This window comes from Mytilus edulis, chromosome 9 (assembly GCF_963676685.1).
Source record: "Mytilus edulis chromosome 9, xbMytEdul2.2, whole genome shotgun sequence".
Taxonomy (NCBI): Eukaryota; Metazoa; Mollusca; class Bivalvia; order Mytilida; family Mytilidae; genus Mytilus; species Mytilus edulis.
In genome coordinates, this window is record NC_092352.1 from 57,449,780 (window position 1) to 57,463,523 (window position 13,744).

Below are 13,744 nucleotides of genomic sequence, written 5' to 3' on the forward strand. Positions count from 1 at the left end.
GCAATAATTATTGAAGCAGTAACTAAATTCAACAAAATCTGTCCCAAATTAGGCTTTATCATTATAATTCGCAAACTTCAATGTTGAATAAAAGAATGAATTTCAAATGTGAAATTACTAAGAGAAATGTGACCAAACTCAATGTAAGGGACAAGTATATTTTTCAATTAACTATATTTTAATCAAAAATGTATAGTAAAATTTTATGGAGAAAACATTTCAAAAAAACATACTCCATATTTTTTAAAACACCTTAAAATACAATAAATAAAGGCAACAGTAGTATACCGCTGTTCAAAACTCATAAATCCATGGAAAAATAACAACATAGGGGTAACAAACTAAAACTGAGGGAGAGCATTAAATATAAGAGAACAACGACACAACATTAAAATGTAACACACACACACACACACACACACACAGAAACGGACTAAGCATTAGACAAATTCCTTTGAGTAAAAACAACAATGAAGTTACAAAACAAACAAAAGATATATATAAGAAAATAAACAAACAATTAATTAAATCAATGAATAAATTGATGTTTTTGTTATCAGGTTTTATTTTTCACAGCCTATAAATTGTCTTCTAATTAGGCAGTATATTTTCCTAGACGGTCAAACCTTAAATTATTTAAAGGATATTTCAAGACCCAATTCCAACATGAATTCTGTGTAATTTTCGTCTCATTCATTTGTTTATATATTTTGTCCTAAACGATTGACGATTGCTAAAGATGATGAAAAAACAAAGATTGATTTAAAAGTTACTTTCTAGACAAAATAGTTCTATAAATTAATCAACACAATTTTAGATTCGTCTGATATTTAATACGTAGACAATCTCCTAGGTCTACTGATCGAGAACGTGGTAAATGTTTTATAATATGGTTTGTTTGTATACTTACTGTTCGAATTTCTGATAGTTGATATATTCATTCCATTGCATATAGGCTGTAAATAGGGATCTTTTCTCGGTCGCGTACGCGTCATTATCTAGGTTATTTGGAATAAGTAAAACATGTCTTTATATATTGAACCTTTTCGCTGCTTTTTCGAAAGTTACCATTGTTTCAACCTGTACAATGTCACCGTGGTGTCTTTTTAGCAATTATGCCCAAAACGATTATATCGAAACCAGTTTTTGATTCATCTTTAAATCAAGGGTATATAAAATAGAATGACTAGCAAACAGTGATACGTTTGATTATTTGATATTGATCATGTGGAGATGTTTTATATCTAGAGTGTGGTACTCAACATACATGTATTTACATCTATTCGCTTACCAACATGTAAAGGCAGCGATACTGGCAGAAAAATTTCAAGTTTAGAATTTTAAGTTATATTCTTTTTTTTTTTCGTGTACACATGTAAATTAACTGGTAACGTTCCTAAGTTATGTCTCTGTGAAATGGAACACAGAGAGCATAACTGGGAACCAGTATGTGAACAAAATTAATTTTCTATGAATATTCAAGATCTCCCCAAAAGAGGCGTGTTTTGAGAAACAGCTGTATTTACATAGTGCAACCTATACAAACATTTATTCAAATATAAAACTCTCTAAATTCAGTTTTTCTCACATTAATACTCATTTATCAGAATTATAGTCTTAAAGAAAGCACTGTGTATACTCTAACTTTTTCTTTACTGTACATTTTATACCCCCTCCCCTGTTTTAATCTATTTTAAAGAATTTGAAAACAAGACTTTAATTATTGCCAGCTTACCCTATTTGCATAATTTCTGATAAAAAAATGCATTGAACCTTTTTAAAACTGTTTTGATAACACATTGAAAGCATATCAGAATACTATAAATGTAATGTTTAGCAGTCAATCATTACAACATTCAAGATTATGTAAAGTGTCCAATCCAGCCTCTGTCTCCAGTTCACATCTTACTGTATGCCTATTTGTCAATTAAATAAAGGCAACAGTAGTATACCGCTGTTCAAAACTCATAAATCTATGGACAAAAAAACAAAATCGGGGTAACAAACTAAAACTGAGGGAAACGCGTTAAATATTAGAGGAGAACAACGACACAACATTAAAATGTAACACACAGAAAAACAATACACATTTTCTGCTTCAAATGGTCAATTTCGAATTCTTGTCACAACAGTATCATCTGTAACCATATATCTCACACAATTTAGCTAATATATATACTAGAAGTGTTCCAACAAAGCCATATTTGCAATAGTTGTATGTATGCAGATACCAGTCTGAGATATAAATTCACTTTAAAATGTTATAGAGATGACTGCTAACATCTGATTTTTGCATAACTTCCAAGCATAGTTATTGTTTTCTATTTCAAGAACTTTAAAATCATAAAATTATAGCATTTACAACTAAAATTATTTGTTTTATGACCCAAGGGGTAGGCAATTTTCTCTGTTTTTCCCCTGGGGCCTCAAATTCCCTATATCATTCTGCTGTTTCTAGCAATTTGGAATATTTAGTACACATTCAGGATAGAACACACTATTGTAAGTTATGTTGAGATATTTTTGTTTTTCTAGCTTGTATTTATTATGCCGTGGTGATAAAAAAATACAGATTTAGGTGTTGCGGCTTACTTTTGGGTTATCAAAAGGACACCCCATAAATAATATTCAGGAAGGATCTTTGAGTTTCAATGACTGCGAAGAGTAAATATAAGCACTTCCGAACAATTTAACTTACAAATATGCATATATTATAAATTATTTTTGTATCCAGGACTTTAAGTAAACTATGCACACTGTTAACTGTGAACTTATGCTGAGTCATCATATTTAAGGCCCAGGATTCTATCAATCTTCACTAAATATTTATAAAACTTCCTATTTGAGTTAATTTATGTAAAATCTGTGAAATAAAGCAATTTGGTTAAATTCTAAATGGTCCCCTTTTTCACCCTATATAGGTTGCAATTCTGTAAAAATATTTACAATGCAATTTCCCATAGGAACTCCTTTTACGGCTAAAACTGTACCACTTTTACTATGAAGTTTTGAAAAAAAATCTTATCCTAGAATTGAAAGTTCATATGCACGGTTTTGCACCACAATGTTTTTCAAAGGTCAAAATATAGTGCTGTGCGGCATATTTTCAACGTTTTCTATGCCCTCAAATTCTCAGATTTTAAACTAACACTAATTGTCTTGACTACCCCTACCTCAAATGAAAGGTTACCACAGATTTCAATGTAAAAAATATGCACATGTGAATTTACTGGTAACATTCCCATGTTATGTCTCTGTGAGATGGAACACAGAGAGCATAACTGGGAACCAGTATGTAAACAAAATTAATTTTCTATGAATATTCAAGATCTCCCCCAAAAAGGCGTGTTTTGAGAAACAGCTGTATTTACATAGTGCAACCTATAGAAACGGCCATATTAACCAATTTTGAATTTCTCAACAAAACTAGCTTTTTGCTTTAGGAAGTATCAATGATTTTGTGTGATCTCAGCGTGATCTTTCTCAACGTAAAAATCCGCTGGTCGCAATACGCATCGGTCCGTCATTGTATACTATATATTTAATTTACATGTTAAACGCTTGCTTAGCTCAATTACTATACTTCTTTGCTGATTGTTTACTTAGGGAACAATTGGTAAACTTCGGCTTCAAAACACGACCGTTAAATAGCTGCCATATTTTCATTTTGTTTCAAAACAGACCGAGAGAAACATTTATTTGACAAAACTTCAAAATCGTAATTGTGCATGTTGTGGTAGTATTGTTGTTTTTATTAAGATCTCATCACTGATATTTTTGTATTTTCGACTTTTTATCCTTCTGGAATATCATAAGCTATAAGGCCGTTTACTATAAATCAAAAGTTATAACGCCATATCATTTATGGTTATCTCTGGAATAGTAAAACTATTAAATTGTTTTGTAAAACCAATTTTTAAACAAATCATGTTGCGTCTTAGTTATACTTTCTCCCTTAGGTATTAATATTTTAAGACATTTTAAGAATTGGATAAGGTTTGGAGGTTATGATATCGTATATTGAACCGTAGATCTTTTTTGTGCGAACTACTTAACGTTGAGAGAAAACCTGATCGATTAATCCAAATTCCTTGTATTTTCTAAAAGTAATTTCTATCTTTCAATCTCATAATATTTTCCATAACGTGTATGCTTCCAAATGGGGTTAGTGACGTATCTTGCTATTATGCTAATGAAGAAAAACAACATAGACTTCATTTTAACAAGTATCAAAGTATTCAAATATTTTTCATATTCTCATTTTAGTCACCTAACTAAATAGGTAAAAATTTCCCCAGTAATAACATTACTGAAATGATTACATAAATAATGTACGTTTCTATTAGTCTCGATTCATATTTTGTCCTCTATGGTTTTTTTACATTAAGTACATCAGCGATAACAGATGTAAGCAGAAGTAATCATTAACTGCCACTTGATATCAGCAGCTATATATATGACATGTAACCATAAAGCTGTAATGATTTTGTACTTTTACATATCCTTATTGATCGATACTTTTATGAAAGAAAATGAATATAGACGATAAGAGGTATGAATGTACTCTAACATGTTTGACCCCGCCACATAATTTATGTATGTGGATGTCCCAAGTCAGGAGGCTATAATTCAGTGGTTGTCGTTTGTTTATGTGTTACATATTTGTTTTTCTTTCATTTTTTTTTTACAAACAAGGCCGTTAGTTTTCTCGTTTGAATTGTTTTACATTGTCATATCGGGGCCTTTTATAGCTGACTATGCGGTATGGGCTTTGCTCGTTGTTGAAGGCCGTACTATGACCTATAGTTGTTAATGTCTGTGTCATTTTGGTCTCTTGTGGAAAGTTGTCTCATTGGCAATCATACCACATCTTCATTTTTTATATCTATCGTTTTAGCGAGAAGACTCAATGAGTAAGATAAAAATGAAATAACTGTTTCTGCAAGATTTAAACCTTTCTATTAGTTAGATCAAAGCGAAAATAGTAAATTGAAAGGTTTTAAACAATTTTTAATAAATTAAATATTGAGGACATGATTTTCTTAGACAAAATTAGATTCTTACATATTTAATCTTGTTGTTTAGGAAACTGATGCCACTTATATATTCTTTAATATTTATTTGTTTATGATGTAATATTTTTTTGTAATTGACGTTTAAATATAAAAAAAACGAGTTACAATAAGAAAACATTGAAGACATATTTCATCATTGGTTTCCTATCAGTCAACAAATGTCTAGCCATAAGTTTTTTCAAAAGATTTGTCTAAACAAGATTCAGGATATGGCACATGATACTGAAACGGTAATTACCTTAACAAATGGCAAAATAAAAAGTACAAACACTTCACACCAACGGGAAACAACTGTCATATTCCTGACTTGGTACTTCTATTTCCTTTTGTTAAGAAATGGAGGATTGAATCTGTTATTATTTTTTAGCTAGCTAAACCTCTAACTTGTATGACATTTGCAAATAATTCTATTGATATCAATGTATGAACAAAACAAACAGACACAATAGGTTTAAATGTAAAACGATTTGGGAATAGTAGTCAACATTGTGTTCATTCTTTATGTTTGCTTTTCTTATGCATGAGTTTCCATTCTCAAACTGATCTATCAAAAAAGCTACCAAAACGATATTAAAGTATATTAATATTTGTGGTATTTGTTTTAGACATTGGTTGTCTAAATACATATAGTATATGAAAATAAAAATATAAAGGAATGACCATAACGCTATAACTTTATGTAACGGTAGGTCACCGAAGTTCAAATCTAATAAATCGGCTGAGAAGAAAAATTAAGGTTACAAAAAACTAATAGAATAGCATGTACTATAAAAAGACCAAGCGCCTATTGTTATACATTCATTCAAAATGTTTAAATTAGGAATAATACACAATTGGCAAAAAGTATAGTTATATGATAATTATTGTATCTAAATATATAAGACAGCAAACAAACTAAAAAATAACAAAACACAAAAAAATCCACAGCTATTGAATGCCGGCTCAATCTACTTTACCTGATGAAATGTTCTCTTACCCTTTGATATGACAATTATTTTCCATTTGTTTGATGTTTTGGGCTTTGAATTTGCCATTTGATAAGGAACTTTGAGTTTTAAATTTTCCGTGAAGTTCGGCGTGTTTGTTTTTTTTATGTTAACTCCATCAGAAAGATTTGAAGATTAACGATTTTTAGCTTTATTTACACTATTAATATCGAAAGATAAACGCAAAACACCACGTTGATTCAATTCCTGCAGGTTGATTCTAACTTTCATATAAATCTCTAAATTTATGATACAATTTTGTTATCAAGTTTGCACCAATTTAATAGATAGGTTTTTGTGTCCTGTTAAATTGTTCCCTTTTAAAAGTTTTGGATTCTCATAAATTCTATGTATAACTTTTGGACTGGTTTGAATCTGGTCTATTTCTGTAATTTATTCTTACATACTTTTGATTTTTTAACCCTGTATGCGTACATTGCCTATGTAAATTTTAAAATTGTTTATAATCCTGGTACTTTTGATAACTATTGTATGCACATTGAACGACAAATTTATGTGACGTATATAATTTTTCTGACGTCAGACACTCAAATCAATCCATGTGTTCGTAGATAGTAGATGTTTTTGTGTCCTGTTAAGTTGTTATACGATGATGACTGATGTACCCATATTTTGACTATTTTATTAATTGTGACTGTTTATTTAACGCATCATGTAAATGTAGCGGAATTTGATGAGACTGTTATTAAAGTGAGAGGGTTAGCGCTATAGAACCAGGTTTAATCCACCATTTTCTACATTTGAAAATGCCTGTACCAAGTCAGGAATATGACAGTTCTTGTCCATTCGTTTTTAATGCGTTTTGTTTTTTGATTTTGCCATGTGATTATGGACTTTTCAAATTGATTTTCCTCTGAGTTCAGTATTTTTGTGATTTTACTTTTTAACGTCAGCCCAACACTGTTAGATCTGTAAATTTGCTTTCGCAATTTTTTTGTTCTTCCCTTGCAAACGTAACAGCATCAACCAGTACAGGTAAATCAACAAAAGAAAAGGAAAAGTCTAAACCGTTTATGATTATTTTTCCGAGTAAATGTATTTCAATGAAACATTCTAACAATAAGGTCTAGTTAGTGCAGTTATCATTCAATTTTATTTAGTAAGATTGAATTCAGTAGAATAAATCCGTTCAGTGCAATAAATTTTAATAAAATGTGTCAGTAGTTTTATTACATGCAAGGGAATTAATCACTAAGTGTGTTTGAAGCCTCACATATCGGAATATGTTGAGTTTTTTTAAATCACGTCGGATAAAGCTGAAGGAAAATCTTAATATTTAATGTGACTTCAATATCCAAAAATAAGAATATTTAAAAGTGTAAACATTAAAATGTTGAATAAAACAAATTACCTACAGAGGTATTTGCTGTATCACTAGCACTTATGGAATTTTGTTATCAAAAATATTCTAAATTTTGTTTCTAATATATTTCATTATTATTTGACGTTATTGTAGGTAGGTATTATGATGCAGTACATATCATGACGCACCATGATACTGATACATTATTAAGAGAAGCTATAAGATCAAAAGTCAATACTAAAACAACATGGTATTTTGTTCACCTATAACACAGTCATCAATGCTCCCCTTTTTCACATAGCGACTTATTTAATAAAATGTTATTAAATATTTCGTTATTATAAGTTGCCTAGAACTGTAATTTAATTGAATCATCGATATAAACAAATTATTATAGATTTAATTAACTTACAAATGAAATCGGATGAGAATGTTAATTTGTAAACTAATAAAAATAAAATGCTCATATTGAATCTCAAATATCTCCATGACCTTGTGGAAATTGGTTAATGTTTTTTAAAGCTTATCGTGAAGACCCTGCAGAACATAACAACAAACAGAAATATAATTGGGTCACTTTTTTTTTACTTTCCTGAGAAATTCATTCAAAATTTATATGTGCAGTCTTTGCTTTAAATGCTTGGGTTCAAATGCAGTTTCAATCGTTCCGTATTGTTTCAATTTGATATTTTCCGTCTACAAATATCTTTAATTCCACTATATTAGATTATTTTTTATAATCCATATAACGACCCAAATATCATTATTAAACTTCTCGATTTTTTTCTGTTTTACACTTTCTATTTTTCTAAGGATGTCGATGCTATGACAGTCATTAACACAAAATAACATAACAGTATTACTATTCAAATATATGTTTTCTGCTCTTTAGTCGGGATGTTATCTATTTGACATATTCCCCATTTCCATCCTCAATTTTATTATATAGTATGGTAATTTCGAAGTGTTATTGAACTTTTAAAATATTCAAGCACAGTAAAAATGTAAAACGTAATTGTTTTCCACCCCCTTTTTTATTTTGACCTTTACATTATTCTTATTTCAATTTTGTAGAAAAAAAGTCTTAATTATATCTTAATAGAACTTCTAAAATAGAAACAAAACAATCTAAAAACGTTGACGCTATAATAGTGCTATTATCTTTATTGTGTTTTCAATAGCAAAGAACTTATTCAAAAGCAGTTAGTTTCATTTATTTCTACAAGTTCAAAATTTTCGACTTTTTATAAAATGAACAGGAGCTTAGGTTTGAAGCTTTCTGTGTATTTAAACAACAAACATTATAATTTATTGTTTTATTTGTATTACACAAACTATGTTCGGTCTCATACTTTTGATATCAATTCAATTTATCTATCTTCTTTGGATTCATTTATTTTTGTGGATACCAATTTTCGTGGTTTGAGAAAAACTCGCATATTCGTGGATATATATAATTTCGTGCTTTTCGCAAAGTCTTCATTCATTCCTTCAGAAAATGTGTTATTCGTTGAACATTTAAATTCGTGGTTCTCCTGCTCCCACGAAATCAACAAAAATTGATATCTAACGAATATTAATGAATCCATAGTAATTGATAAAAGATAATTAAAACAACACTTTATTATAAGAGAAACTATAAGATCGAAAGTCAATACTAAAGCAACATGACATTTTGTTGAATTTTTGATATACTAAGGCTTTTCTACCTCAGGCATAGATTAAATTAGCTAGATTCGGCAAAACTTTTAGGATTTTTGGTCCTCAATGCTCTTCAACTTCGTACTTTATTTGGCCTTTTTAACTTTTTTGGATTCAAACGTCACTGATGAGTCTTTTGTAGACGAAACGCGCGTCTGGCGTATATACAAAATTTAGTCCTGGTATCTATGATGAGTTTATTTGTTCATCATTAGCACAAGCTTCAATGCAACTTCATTTCACATAGCGACCTTTTTGATAAAATTTTATTAAATTTTTCGATATCTTAAGTTGCTTTGAATTTTAACTAAATTTTACCATTGATATACACAAATTATTATGAACTCAATTAACTTAAGTTATAAGTGTATTTGATTAAAATTTTAACTTGTAAACAAGTGAAATGAGGGATGTAATGCCTTTTACCGTCAGACGTCAAAAAGTAATTTTTGGTTACCGTTAGCGTCAGATTGGTTAAAATTTTACGGTAAATCGTCAAATTTCCTGATCGTCATTCGTTAGAGGTGTCATATAATTATCGTTACCGTCATTTTGGTAAAAAAAAATTAACGTGATTCGTCAAAATCAGTCGATGCTTTTATCGTCTAAAAGAAAGTGTACATTTTAATGTCATACACCAAAAATTACCGTTAACGCGATTTGGCAAGAATGTTTACAGTTATTCGTTACAAAGGTACCCCATTACGACCCTCATGCTCATATCGAATTCAAGGTGTCTCCATGACCTTGTGGAAATTGGTTTATGTTTTTAAGCTTATTGTGAAGACCTAGTATCACTGTAACAGTTACAATAAACAGAAATATAAAACTGTCATTTTTTATTTATTTTATTTTTCATGGGATTTCATTCAAAATTACATATTGCAGTCTTCAGCTTATATCGTTGAAGTCTGATATCAATTTGAACCACTTCCGACTGTTTCAGTTTCATATTTCCGCTTAAGATATCTTTTTATTGATGAAATTACTTACATAAACAATATACCGACACAAATATGATTATGAAACTTCTTTTTTCATGATAGTTAACACTATCGTTATTATCTAAGGTAGAACTTATCTTTATTAAAAAGTAAAAATACAGAACTCCGAGGAAAACTCAAAACGGTAAGTCTCTAATGAAATGGCAAAATCATTAGCCCAAAGACATAAAACGAATGGATAACAACTGACATATTCTTGACTTGGTACAGGCATTTTCCTTTGTAGAAAATAGTGGATTACTGTTGTAAATTCATCAAGTTATTCCATTAATTCATTTTAAAATATTGCACTTTCAGAAAGAAAGAAAAACATTTTGTGTTCTTTCTTTAACTCTTATTTGTTCGTGTTGCTGAATCTTTGATTTCCTATACTGTGTGGGGCCCCGGTGACCGAGTGGTGTAAGTAGTTACTATTGTAATCACTAGCCAGTCAGCACTGAGGTTATGAGTTCGAACTCCGCTCATGCGGGTGCACTCGACTCCAATCTTAATTGACTAGGATTGTCAGTTTTCCTATCGAAGGTTGGTGGTTTCTCCAGGCACTCCGGATGTCCGGCTTCCTCCACCAATAACAACTGGTCGCCACGAAATAGCCTAAATGCGGTGCATAAAAGTAGCGTTAAAACACTAAAAATCAATTTAATTCTATACTGTGGTTTGTATTTTCGTTTGTGTTATGTCGTTTTTCGTCTCTCATTTTTTGCAATCTTAACGATTTATCAAGCTAAAATACCATCGGTCAGTTTTGTGGCAGCCTGTGTGATGAACCGATATTAGAGAAACTTCTTACTGAGTTCGTGATACCATCTGGGACTAAAATATAGGTATTGCACTATAACATATATATGCGATCATTTAGAGTGTACTGAACTTGTTACTATTTATATGTAGTTGAGTAATTTGTAGTGTTATTTATGTTAAAGAGTGTAACAATCACAAAGTAAATGTGACGCAATTACTTTTCATCACTTTTTTTTATTTTTACCTTTACATTCAATCATATTTCAATTTGGTAAAATATAGTATAAAATATTTAAATATATAGTAAATTAAAAGTATTTTTATCTTCACCTTCACAATCAATCACATTTACTTTGTTAGAAAATAGCATATTTTGTTTTTAAATATCAAAGTTTTGAAAATAAACGGCAAACCAATTTAGAAAAGTTGATGTTGTTATAGTGATATTAACTTTATTTAAATTTCAAGTGCCATGGGCTAATAGAAAAGCTTGTTTTTATCTTTTTTTACAAGTTGAAAACTTTCGACTTTTTGGAAAAGTATTAAGTATATGAGAACGTAAATTCAAAGCATTCTGTGAATTTAAAATGTTTTAGGCAATTGAAATTAAATTTTAGTATTACAACAAATAATGTTCTTGTTCTGATATCAACACAGATGTCATCTATGTATTCAATAAAACAGGTTTAAAATTGTACTCATCCGCAGTACTTTTCTTGGTTAACCTTCATCAGTTATTCTCAAACACAAACATTTGAAAGCCAAGGTTGTATAAGTCATATCTCATCGAGAGCATTAGTCCACAATCCAGACAAGGAAACGACGAGTTACCGAAAGCCGTCTATGGAAAACATTAGTCTGGAAATTTACAGAAGATGGAGATAGTCATGTAAAGGTGTTTTGGGTACTGACCTTATTCGGTTATTTGTTATATCAATCAACTAACTATACATGATTTTCCGACCCTGACAAAACACCGAGTTGCTGAAAGCCGTGTAGGGTATACTTTAGCATAGAATTTGCATTTATTTCGTCTACTGAACCTTTTATGGTATTTCTTAGACTTTTTGTCTCAAGTGCATTTGACAAAGACGAACGTGTCATGTGCACTCACTAACATATGTTTAAATTACAGGTTTTTGTTTTCCTATTTTCATTCCGTCGCCACAATACAACCTTTAGTCTCCGCATTTAGACTGAAAAGAATAAGTTAACAACAAGTTTATTTTCAAATAAACATATAATTACGATTCTGCTACAGGTGATTTGTTTTTATAATTTCATTGTGATTAAATAGTATCTTCTGTCACCACATAGCTGACTGCATCTTTCATGCTTTGTGATGATTTTTACAATGATTCACTTGGAAAATAATCATCGTGTTTTATGTCTTACTGTTAATAACCGATCACATACAAAATTTATTCTTGTATAGATAAACATTTCAGTGAAACATCATCTTTTGATATGATGCATTATTTGTGATAGACATTGAGTGAGGACAAATGACCAAGTATAATTTTCTATTGATGTAGAATGAAGTTAAGCCTTGGAGTACTTTATTCTCTGTCGTGGTTTTTTCTTACGAGTCGGTTTTTTATACATAAAGCAAATAATTGAATCACAAAAATACTAAAATTCAAAAAGAAAAGTCAATAATCAAATGGCAAAATCTAAATCTCATTCATATCAAACGAATGGATAACAACTGTGATATTCCTTACTTGGTACAAGCATTTTTTATGAACAAAATAGTGGATTAAACCTGGTTTTAAAGATGGCTAAAACTCTAACTGTCTCTGCTTATTTACAACCTTTATTAAATTTCTGACGTTTTTTTTACAATTTTTTCAAATGATATTCATCTAATGGATAACAACTGTCATATTCCTTACTTGGTACAAGCATTCTTTATATAGAAAATAGTGGATTGATCCTGATTTTAAAGCTAGCTAATTCTCTAACTGTTCTCTGTTTGTTTTACAACATTTATTAAATTTCAGACGTTTATTACACATTTTTTAAATGATATTCATCTAAATTGATGTATCTCTGAAACATTCTTGACACCGTTAATAGACAAACAGTTAGATTTACGTGTTTTATTCTGAGAACAGTGTTATACATACCATCAAAAATGTACTTGAGACATTACTCAGAAGATATAACAGATAAATGAAGTCATTAAAATTAGCAATTACATTTTTCTCTAGACAATCATATAACAAATCACGTTAGTGTAATGTAGTTTTTGACGTTTCCCTTGTAACAATTATGCTACATTTTAAGTGAGACAATATCCTTTATAAATTCTAGTGTGTTTTTTTGATTCTACATATATGATTCATTGATGGATGCTCTAAATCACAGGACAACTTGAAATTCGTTTTATAATAATTTGTGTCGCCTAGTGTGTACTACTGTCACACAAGTTTTTATTTGCTAATATCAGAATTGATTGTCTCAATGTTCTTGAACAACCTAATCCCGAATTAGCGTTATACGGTTGCCGGTTCACAAATCTAAGCCTGGTGTACACGTTGATTACGTTGTGAAATGATCTTAGTAGAGCACTACGGAAAGTCTTCAGTATAACACGTCAGACTTAAAGTTGCGGTTTATTTACAATTGATCACTGGTACACGTCTATAATCCCGATATACACATTGATTAAGTAAGAAAATATTTCGTTGACTGAATCACGTTACGAAAAAAATGCTTAATGTTTCATATTGTGAACGGTGTCTGGAATGATGAATAAAAAAAAAGAAGATGTGGTATGATCGCCAATGAGACAACTCTCCACAAGAGACCAAAATGACACAGTTATTATCAATTTCAATGATGGTTTTACTAATGATTCCTTGCAGTGAAATGGGAAAAATGTGGTTCATAAGTGTTTTTCGTTTCTCG